The 18,326-nt window shown below is 44.3% G+C and overlaps 1 long non-coding RNA gene across 1 annotated transcript in view; it reads left to right on the top strand.

The window, feature by feature from the left end:
- LOC117546161 overlaps positions 1-18,326 on the top strand; it is a 36,869-nt gene that overhangs the window by 7,415 nt on the left and 11,128 nt on the right. The window contains exons 2-3 of the long non-coding RNA XR_004568944.1: positions 2,755-2,900; positions 14,979-16,523. This is a non-coding gene — a long non-coding RNA (uncharacterized LOC117546161). The remainder of the gene's footprint in view (positions 1-2,754; positions 2,901-14,978; positions 16,524-18,326) is intronic.

Here is an 18,326-nt window from a genome sequence, read left to right as displayed (position 1 = left end):
ACAATAAGCTACAAACCTAATTTGTTTCCTGTTGTAATTATGATATTAATGGGACATTGCAAATGAATGTTTTCATCAAGGAAACACTGCAGGAGTGTCAGGATACCCGTGTCTCAATTTGAATGTGACAGGAACCAGTAAATGATCATGTCCCATTGAGACCCTGTTTTTTTAATACACACAATTAACAGTTGTATAGTTTCAGTTACCCATATGGTCTGTGAACGGCAGTAATTCTGGTGCAGCAGAGTCCGGATTTAAGGATATCCTTGTTCAGAATTTGCCATATATTTTGCAAATGTGTTTCCCCTTTGTCCTTTTGAGGGTTAATTGCAATATTCAGCAAAAGCATTAATAATACGGCATGGTTCCATTTGATTTGACAATGGCGTTTTGTGCTATAACTTACACCAACCGCCACGCCAACAGCTCCACCCTCCCAGCTTTGGCCCAGTTGCAGTATAAATTAATGCATTGCTGAGGGGTAATAAATGGAGGAGATGGGGAGGGCCCTTTGAGATTGAAATGCAGTCTGAGAGGCAGGCTAGACGTTGGTTTTCCCACATTAATATGTGTCTGTCTGGGCCCTCTCCACCATCAGGAGGAGGCCCTCCACACCAGATGGAGCCCAGTCTAGTCTACGTCTAGCCCACCAACACCTGCCATAAGGCTGCATTGCGCTCCCCATTGTCTTGCACAGTGATTTAAACGTCTATCAGTAATTTCATTAGTTCACCAGCCTGGATTTATGTGTGCTTTAACAAAGGAGGAATTAAAAAAATAAATAGATAAAATAAAAAAGGTCATGGCTGGAGAGAATAGCGTTGAAAATGTTGTAGAAGAATGAGGTGAGAAGAGCAGAGAGTGTTTATGCATGCATGCCGTGCATTTCTAACCAACCTGTCATGTCTGTAGCCTTTCCTGCTGAAGCGTAGATATGTCAGGATGCCCCCCCTTCTCTCTTTTCCTTCTCTTCTCTTTCTCTGCACTGTATTGATAACGTTGAATATTTTCATGTCCTGGTTTTGGTTGTTGCATAGGGGTGAGTGTTGTTTGTGACAGAAATGTGGGAACAAAGCAGCCTGCCTGTACTCTGTCCAATGCGCAGCTGAGCCATTGTTTTAGGTTTGCAGCTCGGTGCATTTCCAAGCCCCCATCCTGTAGATGTTATCTTGTGTGTGTCACACCTGGCAACTAGATTGCAGAGCTGTGTTTATGCGTGTGTGTATGAGTGTGTGTATGAGTTTGTGCACATGTTTTTGTACAGTTGCACATGTGCTTCTTTGCATGTGTTCAAGCGGGCTCCTACTGCACCTGATTTGATATATTGTCAAATATAGAATTTGTCTTTTTAAATAAGGTGAAATCCCTTTTGATTTTCAACTGACTGCAGGACTGTGATTGAGTATGTGTGTATTTTAGTAAAATCTGCTTCTCTAAATTACGTATTTAAATTTGAAAAACAATACGTCCTTAAATGCATCTTCATTTGGTTTTATTTATTTGAGTGTTATATTTTACTTTAAAAAATATGTTTTACGTTTCTTATTCAAACTTTATACACTTGACTGGTATTATAATAATAATAATAATAATATTAATAATAATAATAATGATTGTTGTTATTATTATTAGCAATATTATTGTTATTTGTATTATTATTATCACAAACATTACACTTTGATTCAGATCTGAAACTATTTATGGCTCATGGGCTATTTGATTCCATATCACCAAAGTCCATATATTACAGCGTTATCAATTTTCTATTATCATTTTACCTTGAATTGAAATGGCCTATAAAAACCTTTCCTCTGAACTTATGAATTCTGGGTTTGGTAGCCTAGCAACAGCCTCTGACCCATGCAAGGCAAAGAGAAAAAAATTGAAAGGCTGACGTGGAGGCTTTAAACCCGCAAAGGACATCAGGTTTCAGCGGATGTAATCTTTGAGTATTTTTTTGTAATCGCTTGTGAAGTGTGTTTGTTACTTGTGTGTGTGTGTGTGTGTGTGTGTGTGTGTGTGTGTGTGTGTGTGTGTGTGTGTGTGTGTGTGTGTGTGTGTGTGTGTGTGTGTGTGTGTGTGTGTGTGTGTGTGTGTGTGTGTGTGTGTGTGTGTGTGTGTGTGTGTGTGTGTGTGTGTGTGTGTGTGTGTGTGTGTGTGTGTGTGTGTGTGTGTGTGTGTGTGTGTGTGTGTGTGTGTGTGTGTGTGCACATGGAGATTGCTATTGTCATGCATTTATTGCTGACAGTTGAAGAAGGAAATATAATAAACTTTCCACACAGAAGTCCACCAACATAACACTGCTGCACTTTTCTTTACAATTTACACTGTCTTTATGTTGGAATTTAATTATCTTAATTGGTTACGTTAGACTTATCTGTTTGGCATTTCCTGTTTTCTTTTTCCAGTGTCATGTATACTTTTTTTTACGTATGTTTTGTAGTTTTAACAATCTATTGCTCTGTATAATATGAGTAAGTAAACTTTTCCTGGCTTTTTCTTTTCTTATTTAACCGTCGGCAGAATATGGGGTATTCTTAATTACGAATAATACTACCATTTAAAGATAGAAGTATATTTTAAAATTGAGCATAACTCATTTTATGCGTATAAAGTATTTCAATTGTGGCCAAAATGTTTTTAGAGTGATATTCATTAAGTATCAAGAACACAGTGTATTAGAAAGGAAAGACATGTGACCTGCTGCAGAAATAGACCCTTTCTTAACCTAATGCTTTATGTTTTTTGCAGGACTCAGAGGAGTGCAGTCACACAGAAATATACACTCCCCATCTGAAAGCCTGCGCCTGAACCTGAAGGTCAGAAGAGACACCAGCCCCTCCTGCTCTGAGGTCAGAGGTCGCAGGTCACAACAAGACTTCATCTCTCAGTTACAGGTGAGACAGTGAAGCACCTCACACTACAAACACACTTGAACTTGAACTATTCAGTACAGTACTTTTACATCATTACTGTCAATCTTAAAAAGTCACACAATACATTACAAAGTCCTTGTGTTTTTATTAATTATCTCCCCACAAAAGATTGTTCCTCTAATTCTTTACATGTTCACTTTCTTGTGTGCTTTCCTCACCCTCTCACTGGCCGGCCTCTCGCCCCCTGCTTTATAACGTCTGATCCAATTTGTTAGATTCTTCGGTTTTGGCAGATAAGACGCAGGGTGGCCACTTGTGTAATCTATATTTTAATTCCTTTGTCCATGCTTTTTATCCCTTTAAGGATACATGGGTAGGAATGTGGGGCCTTGGCCTGATGTGTGCTCAAGGTGTACTCATGTGGAAAGACTGCCAGGGTGGCTAAGTCCCTTACTTCTCTAATTCCCACCCTCCCTGCCTCTGAACTCCCCCCCCCAAGTACTTACTTTCCTCTCCTCTGCTCTGTGTCCAGGCCTTGTACTCTCTTCCACACTTACAGGGATAAAAAAACTCTCTTTTTCTGTTTTAAGTTTTCTAAATAGTTTCAAGATGCACTTTCATATCTGTTTACATTTTTGCTGCAGTTCTCTGTGAGCATGGAACACATTCAAACTGTTTTGTTTAAGTTTGTCAATTTAAATATGAAGTAGCCATATCATTTTGGTTGTTGGTATAATTCATGATTATTATGAGGGTTTTTAAAAGAGATTTTATGCAGCAGATCTTTGACTGTTTGCACAATTACATAAAAAAACAAGTTATTGTAAAGTATGAAAATAGAAGTAAGGCCCCAGTTGCCATAGCTCTATAGTTGTCCAAACATCTAAGCTGTGTGTTTTATAACAGCGCATAATGTTTAATATGATAAACGGCTGAAACCAGAACTAGGTGACTCACTCACTTTCCGCTTCCCTCTCAGTGTTGAGTGACACGACTAAAGATTACCTTTGCTATTCTAACAGCTGCTGTAGCAGGCCATCAAGGCCGTGAATGATGCTCAGCTCGTGCATGTTCAACCTCCTGCGGAGAACAAAGTACCCGGTGTGATGGAGGGAGCGTTGAATAGGGAAGCAGAGGGAGATGAAGCCTCATCCACAGAGATTGAGGTCCGTCATTGGGGAGAAACAGAAGAAGTGATTTTATTTCCCTCCAGGGATACATGAGCGTTCTGTGACATTGGCCTATTTCTATATCAGCATGCCCCCCCAGAGAAAGAGTTGCGTTTGAGAATCAGACAAGGGAAGATCAGAGAGGATTTCACAGCCTGTGGCTATCCTTCTCCATAGCGTTCGACCACCTCTTAAACCTCCTTCGCTTTGCTCCAACTCGATAAGGGCTGCCGGTCTACTTAGTCAATATCATATCCACAAACTAGATAAATCGATGCAAACAAGCTTCGGTTAGACGTGGGCTTCAGAAGTGAAGGCGTAGCCACAGGCTAAATCTGACGCAGAGACACATCAATCCAGAAGTGACACTCCTCACATCCTCTTTGTATTCATAACAGCAATTAAGAGCTAGCCCGCACAGGTCTGCATTCACGCATCATTTTACCCTTACAGGACCCATGTACGATATGTGCATTTTTTTTTACAATAGTTCATATAGGAAGTGCAGGATGCGTGATTTCCCACATAGAAGTGCTTCCACAGCCGAGCACTCTCATGTATATGGAAAGACTTGAAGAGAGGAAGGCAGTAACCCGCTCATTTACAGTACCTCAGATTCCAGTCTCTCTCTCTAACACACAAACACACCTCACCGTATCTCCTCCCCCATAACCCCCCCACCCCTTTCCATCCCCTTTCGGGCTCATCTTGCCATCACCTCTCCAGCTCCACCACCCCAGAGAAACCAATTCAGACGGCTGCTCCACACCGTCATGGCATGTTGGCCAAGGGAGATGGAGTCCTTTCAGGTTCTCGGCTACAACCTCCCTCCCTCCTCCCCCGTCGCTGCCCCCTCGCTGCTTCTCAACATTTCCGCAACACGCCTGGCGTATCAGCGGGGTAGCTCGACAGCACGATAGGACTGCTCCTGAGAATCTGCTGGAGTTATTCTGCACATTATGTGACCTTTTAAAGTTTCTCTAAAATTGCTTGTGGGTGTGTTTGTTTAACGATTCCACTCTGAGCCTGCCGTTCCATGGTTATACTGTCAGATTAGTAAGAGTATCTGAAGCAAATGAAGCCTGTATTATGTGTTTAAACAGGCTGATGGTGAGGTTTATCAGTAATAGGTTATCTTTAATGGCAAAACCAAACACCCACCGCCCACCCATGGCTTCTTAAAGTTGCCAATCTGCTTTTAACACCCTGCTGTTTGCTGGGAATTATAATTTCTTCTTACTAGGCTTTCAAGATGTTGTATACATAAACTGCGCTGCTTGGCTGTTCTTAAAAGTTGATTTGAATTATACCCTCTGCATTATGCAGCTTGATAGGAAATAAATCTCTTCAAATGAATACACTGGATGGGGAATGTGTGGGGGGCAGGCACTGAGAGTAGAGTGGTGGCGTATGTTAACATAAATTAAAGTCTATCGCAGAAGGACTTAGAGAAGGATATAGAAAAGAGAATGTGAGAGTGAGAAAAATAGGATTTGAAGAACACAAAAAGAGTTTAAAGAAGAAACTAATGATCTCATGATGTGAAGAAGTCAAATCCTGTTTGAATCTCACTCTTCTTCTAAGAGTGAGAAATAAGATCTGATTTTGATGTTGAGCTTTGTCAGTACAAACATTCATTAGCCCATTTATTTTTGACTTATTCTGCATTGGGGCTACTCACATTATTTCATAAGTCACTTAGATGCAATATTTATCTTTTCCTCCTTAAAGGCCTCTGGCATCTCAATGCACACTGGCTGAAAGGCGAGGTGGCTGCAAAAAAAGGGTTGGTGGTGGCTGTGGTGGGGTGCAGCCGGGTGACGAACAGAGCGCAGGAGGGGGGGACGGGGGTCCACTGAAAGGCAGCAGGCTGCGGAGTGAATGGGAAATGGGGACCGAGGGAGGGAGGGAGGGAGGGGGGCATTAGCGGCGGAGGCAGGTTGGGGGTGGTGGGGGCCTCCATTGGTTCAATGCAACGGCCAAAGCAGCTGTGAAAAGAGGTCTCCCCTTTTTCCCACGCCCAGTGCGACGCAGAAACCCTGCTTCAGCCTGCCAGGGTCAAGTCACATTTCTAATATATACACTGGGCCTGTGGACTCGCACAATGCATACGCACAGCTCATTTATTTTATGTATGCACACAGACACTTGTATGCACACAGCGAGTAGACAGCCTCTCAGACAGAGACAGAGGAGGGGGTCGCTGCAGGGAGAGAATTATGACACCGTTCGCACTATTGTTTCGTCCTGCAAATTAATAAGATGTGAGTGACAAAACACTCACACACACAAACACACACTCACACACATACATAGAAATGACCAATGCACCTGCTCGTTTCAAAAAGTTTCAATATCATTTCTTGGGATTTTTGTGAGGAAATCTAACAAAAACTGCATAACCAGAAGTCTTTACATTTACATTTTGCAGTTCTTTTAATGTGAGTTTGTCGCAAATACTGGAGCATAATTTCCATATAGACATGAGAGCATCCCAAAGTCCTCCTCCTATGTTAGGACTAATATATCTGTTGGTGTCATCACTGTTAAACCCATAACTGTGTTGTCCACCCACCCTCCCGCCACCGCATCTCAACCCCTTTCTTCTCCTCACACGTTTACATCTCAGCCACCATTTACAAACTATAATCATATTCCAGGGAGGGGGATGTAAACGCTTTGTCCTGCCAGACCCCCACCCAGTCCCCCACCACCACCCCAGTGCCAGATGCCCTGCTGTATTGTGTGGGTGCTGAGGGCAGACAGGCAGGCAGCCCCCTTCCTCTGTCTCTCTCTCGCTGCACCATGATGTCACCCTACTTGTCTGTCTGTCTGTCAGGGCCTTGACAGGAACTTGAGTGTGGGAAGGAAAGGTCTTCAGTATGGGAGGGTGGAGGTGGGGGTTGTAGAGGTTCAAGGAGGGGTTGAGGATTGGGAGGGGATTTTTTTTGGGGGGGGGGGGGGGTCTGGGTAGAGAGTGTCTGGCCTGAGAGGTCAGCAAGTGGACTTGAGCATGAAGCTTGTGTGTGTGTGTGTGTGTGTGTGTGTGTGTGTGTGTGTGTGTGTGTGTGTGTGTGTGTGTGTGTGTGTGTGTGTGTGTGTGTGTGTGTGTGTGTGTGTGTGTGTGTGTGTGTGTGTGTGTGTGTGTGTGTGTGTGTGTGTGTGTGTTTTGTAGGGGGGGACTCTCCTAGCAACTCTAAAGAGAAGTGGAATTTAGATGAGTTTTTTGGTCTGTGTCCTCCAATAATGCAGTTGTTCAAACTCCTTGGTAAGCCACACAAGACGTCTGAGGATATAAAGAAGGGGAATCAAAAGCACCTGTGTTTACTATCCTCCATTGTGCACAGACGTAAAGTCATGACTGCTTGAAGCTCATGAAGCCTTACTGATGCAACAGCATAATGCAGGATGTGATATTACACAAGAGTGGAATTCAGTGCTCTCCTTCAACAAAATTGTAAATTGTAAAATGATGATGAACATTTTTCTTTACACACGGTGGCCAGGGACAATATGAGTTAAAAAAAACCTTGTTTAGCCACACGAAAGAGCTGTTATTGCATACAAGTGGAATTCAGTGCTCCATTTAACCAAATGCATTCTTAGTGAAGCTAGAGTAAAGCTTCAAAGTGAAGCTATTAATATTTCCTTTGTTTTTACTTTTTTAATGTGGAAGGCGTGGGCCATTTTAGTTCAAACACAGAGGCTCACCCCTGGACTTGTTCCAGAAGTGTTCATATATAAATCGTATTTACATTCATTTATTGTGCTCTATTGTATATATAATTGTTCTTATTTATTGTGTGTAGGATAAGAGAGACCAGTGATCCTACATGAAGACTTGTTTTCTTGAATTTGGAAGACTTAATGGGCATAAAGAGAGTAGGTGTCAGACAATAATATATAAATGCTGTTTTCCCAAAAGGTTGAATTACCTCATACATTTTATTTGAATTTGGCCTACATCTACATGTTCTCTGTCATTGAGAACAATGAAATATTTTAAAATGCAAATATTGTTAATGTCAAATGTGGACAAAAGATGTCTCCTTCTACTGATAAAGTCCATTTTCAAGTCTATTTTCACATTATACAACCTTTTGGTAAATATGGGACCATGGTTGTCTTTAGTGTACATACATCGCTCTGTACAGTGAAGGTAACACATTTGAGAAACGTAACAACAAAATACATTCACACGTGCATTCCCTGTCATGGTACTCAGCCAAATAACTCATGCACTCCAATTTCGGTAATTTTAATGGCCAGGGATCTTTCCGGATTTATGTTGTCATTTCGTGAATTTCCTGAAATTACTCTGACAGCAGAAAAGCGTTGTTTACAGATCACCGGCAAACACAGACACTGTACCTTTTTCAACAGGTAAACATTTACTAGGACACAGACACATGCCTTTGTCATTCATCGTCTTTCTATTTGGATCCCTGCCTTTGTATTTCTTCCACCCGATTGCTCTTTCCATCCCTTGCTGTGTCTTTCTCTTTCCCTCTCCCTCGCTCTCTCTCTCTCTCTCTCTCTCTCTCTCTGGCTGTGTAAAGAGGTGATAGTATTGGGAGACAATGGGAAAGACTCACTTAATTAGCTGGACGAGAAGATGCATTGTGGCAATTACTGAGCACAAAGGGAGGGGAAAGTATGGCTGTGTAATGTGCTGCTGTGTGTATTTGCCTTGCTGTTGTAGCCTGGAGTGCTGGCAGGCTTTTATAGGGTAGAGTGAAAGCAGCAACAATGGAAGACTGGATGTACTCCACGCGTAGAGCCATTTCCAGTCCTTTTAGGCTACAAACAGCGACAATAGCTGCTACAGTCTAAAGAACGAAAATGCATTCTGTATTTCCCCTACAGATGGATAATGGAGCTTAAAATGTACAGGTCTGGTGGCTTTGTGCCTCTCAGCCGTACTTCTTATACTTTTCTGAGGATTTTTACTATAGGACTTGTTACAGCTTTTTAATAAGGTACCCTATAGAAATGGCTTTATTTACCTAATTAATAATTGATAGGCGTGCATCTGTTATATTCATTAATCCAAGTAACTATGGTCACTTATGGTGATTATTATTATTTTAGTAATTCATAGTTTAGTCTTTAAATCTAGAAAATATGTAAATCACGTGATCTCAAACCCCTCCCCCAAGATTATTCAGTCATTGCTTAGCGACGTAACTAGCTTTGAATTTCTCCACCTGTTGAAGCGGTATTTCTGGGGCTGTATTACTCGGTAATATGCAACGTGGGGTGTACCAGAAATGTAAGTTAATGAATTTAATATTGTGTTTCCAGGTTTTTGTTAAAGAATGTGAGGAATTGAAACATTATAAAGTCAGCCGCGGACAGCATTTCAAACAACTCTCGGAGCTAGCGTTAGCTTAGTTAGCTGCCGCTTGCTAAGGTTAGCGACAGCTAATAGTTCTAGTTGATGATACATTTACGGTCAAGAAAGGAGGAACTTGTTTTGGCCTTCTCCATCTGATGTTAATGACACATTGTTTAAAAACAAATCAGAAATTATTTATTTGTCACGCTCTGGGAACATTTTGGGTGAAGGGACAGTGCAGGTAAAATAAAAAAATAATTTGGCAAACATATTGAATAAAGAGGCAAGCAACATTTGTTTAGCCAGGATGTCAAAAATCCTCCTCCAGGATGATGCTACTGACCTCAAGCCAAATGAACTTTTCAAGCTCTTACCTTCTTGAGGAGAGGCAACAGAAACTGTTATTAGTGGCTTTTAAATGATATAAACTCTTAAATTGTGCCTTCAAATAAATTAGCACTTTAACGCTCATGTTTGGCCTACTATGATAACCCACAGTGACTCATTTTCTCTTCCCTTGTCTATTCATACATCCTCTTCATTTCTATTTCTGATTGTCCTATTTCTGTTTACCAAACCGGACATGCTACTTTCTATTTTTGATTGGCGATGAGTGGGCCGCTGCTTGGTGCCACAGCGTGTTGTGTGTGTGTGTGTAGAGTTGGATCTGGCAGAGAGCATCTTCCTCTAGTGGAGTGGCCTGAGGGGATTCATTTCATGAAGTCGGATAACATCCAGGCGACCCCCTCTTCCCTTTTTTATAAGAGTTCTTTAACCTTGATAAATGAAGTAGAGGCGGGGAGTGAGAGAAGGAGGAAAAAGTTGTGGCGCTGTGGTGGGGGATGCGGTGTGTTGGAGGAAGGGAAGATAGAGGGAGAGACACCAACTCCCTGGCTGGCTTGCTCTCAGGATCAATAACGTTCGGAGAGCTGCTGAGCACTCCTGTCTGGCAGCTCTACCATAGGGGATGGAAGGAGCGGAGGGAGGGAAAGGGGAGGATAGGAGGGAGGGAAAGCAAGAAAATAAGTGTTGAGAAGGCCTCTCCATCTCCTTCTTGTCACCCTTTTTTGTGAAGAGAGGGAATCGAGGCGGACAGCATAAAGATGGAAGGATGAAGGGATAGAGGAGAGCATAGATGGAGGAGAGTTTAGAGCCGTGCCACCCACCTGCCTGCCAGGAACACACACACACACACACACACACACACACACACACACACACACACACACACACACACACTCACTCATACTCTGGTATCCTTTTACGGAGCCACAAGGTTACAGAGTGTCGATACAACCGCGCACAGTCCTCCGACAAATGGGATTTGGCATGTTCAATCAACAGTGCTGCCAAATCCCTGTTGTTAAGTATTGCAGAGCCATATCTGTCTGCAGCGGGCTGAGCTATGCTACCTGGGCCCGCTAACTGTCCCCTAAATATCCTCTATTACAGTCCTCTGTAATATAATTATCTGCTGCATTTCTCATTGGATTTGAATAGGTGTGTGTGCTGTGGCATAAATAGGGAACAGAGAGAGGGGTTTCACATGGTGCGCTTGTTATAAGAAAAGGCCTCTTCCACCAGTGCCTTGAGGTCATGGATACCTGAGCTGTCTCTCCCCCCCCCCCCCCTGTTTCTCACTCTTTTACTTGATTTCCTTGCTTTGAGTTTAAGTCGCTGGTCTCCCTCCTCTGTCCTTTTTCCTGTCCTCTGTTAGACCAGATCCTTTCATCTTCCCTCCCCTAATCCTGTGCTAGAGAAGCCTTCTGTTCTCCCCTTCGCCTCCTACCATTATTCTCTTTTTAACTCCATGCCTCTTCTTATTTTAGCGTATCCCTGTGCTCCTTTGCATCGCTTTTTTACCCTCCACTTTCTTTTTTATACCCCCCTATTATCTCCCTTACCTTGATTTATTCCCAACCTTGCTCTCTGTCTCCTGCTTCACCCTTCCTCCTCCTCTCTTACTTTCCCTTGTCCTTAATTAAGTTAGTGATCAGTTGACTGCCCCTATCATTGGTAGAGAGCAGGTTGGTCCTCCCTTCCCAGGAGGGGGGAACATTGTCTGTGCTGGTTGACCGGTGTAATCCCCCCACCAGGGACAAAGGGCCATACCCTACCTACCTCAGCCACCCCTGAAGGGCATTAGCTCCCTGACGAGAGCCGTGCCCCTGCTGCCTGACACCCAGCATCTCCCCACTGACTTCTTCCTCCTCTGGCCAGGCAGGTTAAACCCACACTGCTGAGAGTCAATGCAGATGACTAGGAAAAGGGGAACACGTTTTAATGTTTGGTTTGTTTGGCATGTTGCTCTAAGCCAGATTCACCACCAGTTTATCAGACATTAAGATGTAGGCCTATATACGTTATTGGGGTCCCTTGATTTGTATTTCAAACACCCCGTAATCATCACACATAAAAAGGCACACGGAAGTAAATCTGTCATATTAGGATCAGGAATTCCTGCTCTAATCCTCCTCACAACCCCACAATCTTTTTTCTCTTTTTACACACACACATGAACAGCAAAACACTAGGTACGGTTGCTATGGCAACGGTTGGTCAGAGTTTACCAGAGGGGAAACAAACAAAGTACTGTTCATGAAAGCAGGTTGTGCAGTGCAGAAGGAGCAGTGATACTCTTGAGTGTGTGTGTGGGGGGGGGGGTGTGTGTGTCATGTCTAGTGAGTGATGAGATACATGCATACTTCACCCTTATATATTTCTGCCCTTTATATCCATACCTTACTGCTACCATATATGCTACTATATATCTGCTAGTATTCAGTGGGAGGTAGAGGCTCAGTGACTGCAGCTTCCAAAGCCCTTTGATGATATGTCTATAACAGTGGCGAACCGTGTCTATCACAACTGGACCTTCTGTAGACACACACACCCGCCGCGGCATTATAATGTCCGTCTTTTCACTGAATTGTCGTCTTGAAAAGGATACTCACAACAATTCCGCAACAACTTCATCTTCACCTGTTGCACTTGTCCTTTCAACGTTAAAAACAATAAAACGGCATGAATTGCTTCGTCGCATTCTAGATCCTCTGTCTCGAGCCAGTTAACTAGCGGGCCTTCTAGAATACCCTGGAACCGAGGGGAACTGAAAGAATACGCCCATTGGCGACAAATCAATATATGATTGGTTGATCAAACTGTCAGTCCAAACGTACGCTCTCATTCAGTGCAACGGCCAGGGCATTCGATCAAGGATGTAGAATACCTTGGTTGAAGGATATTCTACCCAGAGACCCAGAACAAGATCTGATTGGTTGCTTTCTTTTCTAACACAAAACCACTGAAATGCGCAGTGCATGGTCCGAGAAGGACAAACAAATCAACGTAACACTGTAATATTACAGATCAACAACAGAGATACCATTCTCATTTATTCATTTGACATACATTTTATTTATATAATTAAATCGATTTTTTGTTTGTTTTGTCTGAGTGTTCCAGGGTATTCTCTGAATACCTTTAAGGCCCTGACAGTTCGCCACTGGTCTATAAGCCCACGTATCAAACTTTCCTTTTCTGTATACATTTGTGCTTCAACTGATGCACATTTTCATTCCCAATTATTTTTGTGATTAATCACGGAAATGTTTTCCTGTAACATCAGAAAAATGTCTAGAAATGGCCCTCACATATTTATAAAGACCAGGGTGACGTCAACGTGTGGTTTATACAACCAAATTGCAGACAAAAACATATAGAATTTGTTATAATGTTAAACTAGCAGATCTCAATGGATGCACATTCATTCAGATACCAATGTTGCCACTATATTTGTACTGCTGATATTTGTCTGCCTCATGTCTTAGACTGCTGATTCAACTCTCTCAGTTTCATGCATCTCCTGGCCTCTCCTCTCCTCTGGAAAAGTAGGCCTCGTGGTGTTTGCATGTCATCTCATCCGAGGCACAAACAGCCACCTCCACAGTTCTCATTTTCTCCACTCCTCTCCACTCTCCCTCTTTGAACATAATGCATCCAGGCTCCGAGGCAGCATACAAACCTGCTGTGTTTTTTTACCATAAAAATGCCACCATGCCTTCCTCGCTACATCTGTGTCCCCACCCCCTGTAATGCCTCTTTAGCTCTGCACTCGGCTGCTTGGGTTATATTTATTGCGCAGTCCCTTTTACTTCTAGTTTTGTCCTTTTTATTTTTTCTCGTGCCATGAGGCTAAACACCCCTAACGCCACCACTCCGTCCTCCCCTCCCTCTCTGCCCTCAGTTCCCTCTGCCCCTCGCTCCTCAAGCACTGACGAATAGACAAACGTACTGTTCTCTCTTTCTTTGCCTTTCACCTCTCGAACCTCCCTCCATCCATCCTGCTGGACGGGTACAATGCGGGCGCTCTATCCTGCGGCAGGGAGAATGCAGCCCTGAACTAACAATATCACCAAGGCTGCCTGAATGCTGCCGAGTCCCATTGTGCTCTGTCAGAGGGGAGTTAACACCCATGTCTGAGCCCAATGAATAGTATTATTGTGTCTAAGACATGCACCGCACCCCCGGTCCCAATCCATGTCCCCCTAACTCAACTTGCCCCCCCTCTCCCAAACTTGGTTCTCTTGTCCAAGCAGTGTAACCCCCCCCATGCCAATCCTGCACCCCCTTTGCTTTTTCCTTAACAGACAGCGCTAACTCCCAAAGCCTTGCTGGCCCACCCGCTCTAAACCTCCGCACTTTACTTCTCTATTCCCCTGGCAGTCGGCCCGTGGGTTTAAGTCTGTTTTTCAGTCCTGCAGAGGAGGTGGAGAGAGGTGGACAGAAGGGCTGTCACAGCTCTGTGGTGGCTGTGGCCAGGATATTTCAGAGATTGTGTGGTTGGTGCGGCGCGGAGCAATGTGGGGTGTTGGGGGTTGAATTTGGCCACGGCTCTTTCCCTGTTGATGAACACAATGGGACCATGACTCCTCAAAGAAATGTCCCCCCAACTGCTATTATCATAAGAAGAGGGTTGCTGAACCCATTTGAATAATTCTAGATGATACAAAAGCTGAGATGTTTTCTTTGACAAAGTTTCGTTAGAGCACCACCGGTCATGGCCAAAACATTTCCATTCCTCCACACTCACTATGGCGCAAAGAGAGGGGAGTCTTTAAAACAAGCCTGTCAGTTTAAATGTGGCTTTTTGTTTTTTATAACCACTAAGGGCAAATAAATGTACATCTCAGTGGGCTTGTGCGGCCAAGGAGGAGCAAATGAGGGAGGTTGTTGAAGAGAAACTTTTCCTGTAAATATTTCTAATGTATTCGATTGATGCGGTGGTGATTTTTATAATGGGCCCACTCTTGCTATATTTTGCTATCTGCAGCACATCAGAATCTAATAGCTGAGAGTACCTTTGGCAGGCAGCATCTCTCTGCCTGACACACTTAACTCTCAGGCCTCCAATCCCCGCAGTTTCTGCTCTGTGAGGTTAGCGGGTTCACATTACCGGCTGAGAGAGGATGCCAGAATCCTCACCCCCAACTTCTCGCTGATCAAAGACCAGGATTGACATTCAGAGTGTGTAAAATGCTGAAAGTTAACACTAACTTGTTTTTTTCTCTGTCTCTGGTTGTTTGTGTACAGAAGGAAGAAGAAGAGGAGGAGGAGGCAGTGGAGGAGGAACAAGAGAAGCAGAGTGGGTGGAAGGATGGAAGGAGAGAAGGATAGAAGCAGTTTGAGGAGGTGGTTGGAAGCGGCTGAACTCAGAGCAGGTGAACACAGCTGTGGATCGCCATGGGCTCTCTGGCTGCCCTCTTCCTGTGGCCCCGGCACTGCATACAAGGGTCCCGTGGAGCCGGCAGGGGCCAGCCAACACTGCGGCAGAGTGGGCAGGCTAGGCCAGGCAAGCCAGGAGAGAGGCAGGTGAGGCGGGTGAGGCGAGCTCTCATCCCCGCCGGCTAGGAGCCTCCACGGCAGAGCGGAGCAGCAGAAATCAATACAGAGGAGAGAGGCTAGCAGAGGTTGCCCAGCACCGCCTGCAGGCCCCGGAGCCCAGGGACCAACCAGCACCACCGCTCACAGCTCCTCTCTCCATCTCTCTTTCTATCTTCCTCCAACAGTCCCAGCATCAGCCGGGGCCAGGGCCCTTACCACCCCACACGCAGTGTGCGTGTCAGTAGGTGCACATTTGTGTGTAAAATAGAGAGAAAAAGGCAGAGGGAAGAGGCAGAGAGAGAGAGTCTTTGTGTGTGGTTCAGCCGGAGGGGTTTTTGCTGCGTCCAACACCACTTGATAAAACTTTGTCAGAGAGACACTGAGACAGCGAGGGAGGGAGAGAAAACAGAAGAAGAATAAGACAGGACGTTGAAGGTCGCTTTTCTTCCCTCTTATTACCCATTCCACCTGAACTGTTTGATAAGGATCCATTGGAGACGGTACACACGACGTTTCTGCTCAGTCCAACTTCCAAGCACGTAGCGCACAATATTCCTAAGATCTCATGAGCCAGGATGAAAGAACAATTTGAACTTTTTCTCTCATCCCCTGTATCAGACATAACCTGTCTTTTCGCCTTAGATTTTCTTACCCTCACTACAGCAGCTCCCATCAGAGGATATGGCAATGCAGTATTGATCTATAAGGTGGAAGAGAGGAAGGTGGGCCCAGGCTTTCATACCTCTCTGTCTCTCTGCCTCTCTGTCTCTCTGCCTCTCTCTCTCTCTCTGTCTCTCTGTGGAAATAGCACCTGAAGTCCACTTACTGCTGTGCAGCAGGGATCCCATGGCAGCACAAGTGAATGGCTGCTAATTGAATGAGAGATGAAAAGGACAGTAGTTGTAACTGATCCGTGTCCCCCTCCTACTACCAGGTTTTTCATCTGACTTTTTTACCCTTCACAGAGACTCGCCCCTCAGACGTTTTAGCAAAATTGGTGGTGACTAAAGAAAATTGGCAAAATCTTCAGGAATGAAAATACTTGGCTGCAGCGTAGAGGTGAAAGCTTTGAGTAAAAATTAAGTTTGTCATGCACTGGCAGAAACATCCGGCTGAAAAAAAGTTTTGAGAGGTCAAGCAGCAAAACATACTGTACTGTACATATCCTTGGAGCTGGAAGGACATTACAGGACAGATGAGCAGCTTTGCCAGAAGCAACACTTGAAGAGGTTGGAACGGGATTCATACTTCTTGGTGAGTACAATGTCTTAATTTAATTGCTTGTAGTGTGTTTAACAACACCACAGATGTGATTTTACATATTGAACTAATCAAGGAGATCATAAATAACCTCCCCCTTGTAACAGTATTATGATAGCATACCATCTCTTCTCAGAGTGTGTTTTTAAAGTGAACACAGACACATAATGTTGCAGTTGATCTCCTCAGTCAGTTCTCAGCAGGAGCCCTTGGCTGTGATCATACTGTCACTGACTGTTGGAGGAGTGTGTTGTTGTTCCCTCTACCAGGGAGCCTGCCAATCTCCTGGCACACAGAGAGAGACTGGCGCCTCTCCACGCATCAGCCTGGCAGCGCCCCGTGCTTACAAAATGGCCGATTCTTGTTTGCCAGCTGTCTCCTCAGCCAAGATGGCGCTCAGTCGCTTTTTTATGCCCGCTGTTTGCCATCTGCCCTCTAATTGTTAACGGCTATGCAAATATCATGTAATTGCATTTGCATGTGCTTGGTACTTAACCCCTCCCACTCGATTGTAAATAATAGCGCTATCGTAAAAAGGAAAAAAGGATACACAATCCTGCGCGGCTGCTGATTGAATACACAGCAGGAACAATTAGCAAATGAATGTCGCCTGTCGCTGCCCTCCTCTTTACTGTGCTCTAATCTCACCTTATGCAAATCACTGATGCCGTGCTTTTGATGCTAGCTGAAAAATGGAGCGTCACCCTGTCTTTCTCTCTGCAACTCATTCGGAGACGCTCATGTGTCTTCTCATTGTGTCACATGTGACATCTGTGGTTGGCTGCATTACCAGGGTACCCTGCCTCCTGTGACAGGCGAAGCCCACACTGTAAAGGAGAGCAGGGGCGAGGGAGAGGCATAACATAATGACCTCATTAGCATGCTCTGCACTCCCCGATATAGGCCCTGGTGCGCTGCTGCGCCGTGGGACCCACCGGTGTACGCCCTTCTCACAGCACTCAGCATGCAACATTGTGTTCTCCCCACACAATGCAGCGCTTCATACAGGCTTTATTACGCCTTGTCAAAGCGCAGGGGGATCAGGGGTATCAGGGGTATCAGGGGTATCAGTGCAGAAGCAGCAGGATACGGGCTGTGTACGTGGAGCAGGAGATGTATTGGTTCTTTATGGTCAATGTGGTGTTAGCTGTGCTGATGAATCCTCTGTTGTTGCTGTTGTGCTTTGACATGTGTGTTTATGTTTTTGTGTAAGTGTGTGTGTGTGTGTGTGTTTCTGATGTCTATAGTTTGTGAAATTGTCCGTTACATTGTGATCTCCAGTGGCATTCGTGGTCGTTTTCACCTGTCAGTGCTAATTATTTGAGGGAGCGAATTGTCCGTGTCCTGGATATAGGCTCATCCACTCTGAAAACCTGCTGTATGCCTTGTGTTTTTAGTCTGTAGTGTAGCCTAACTTCACAGGGAGTGTGATGCACACACACACATGCTGTCTCGAGAGAAGAGCCCATGACAAAAAGCTAATATTTTTAAATATTTGCCTATGGTACATCAATTTACATGCAGGCGTTTTGTCCTTGAAAGCCTTGGAGGGATTTGGAAAATAAATTATCTTTTTAAGTTGCGTGGTAACCGCTGCTGTCATTTAGCAATCCACAAAAGGCTGGTTCACCCCTGTTATCTTCTTCTCTATCAGACTCGGGCAGTTTTAATCAAGCTTCTCTGTCTAATCAGCCCGTAGTGACACTGATGAGGCTGAGGTGGGGAGCAGGTTAGTGTCGAGTGCCCACGCTTACTGTAGTTAGTATAAGTAAGAAAGAGTTAGATTTGTAGATCAAC

This window comes from Gymnodraco acuticeps, unplaced genomic scaffold, assembly GCF_902827175.1.
Source record: "Gymnodraco acuticeps unplaced genomic scaffold, fGymAcu1.1, whole genome shotgun sequence".
In the NCBI taxonomy this organism is placed as follows: domain Eukaryota; kingdom Metazoa; phylum Chordata; class Actinopteri; order Perciformes; family Bathydraconidae; genus Gymnodraco; species Gymnodraco acuticeps.
This window is presented reverse-complemented; position numbering and strand designations above follow the sequence as displayed.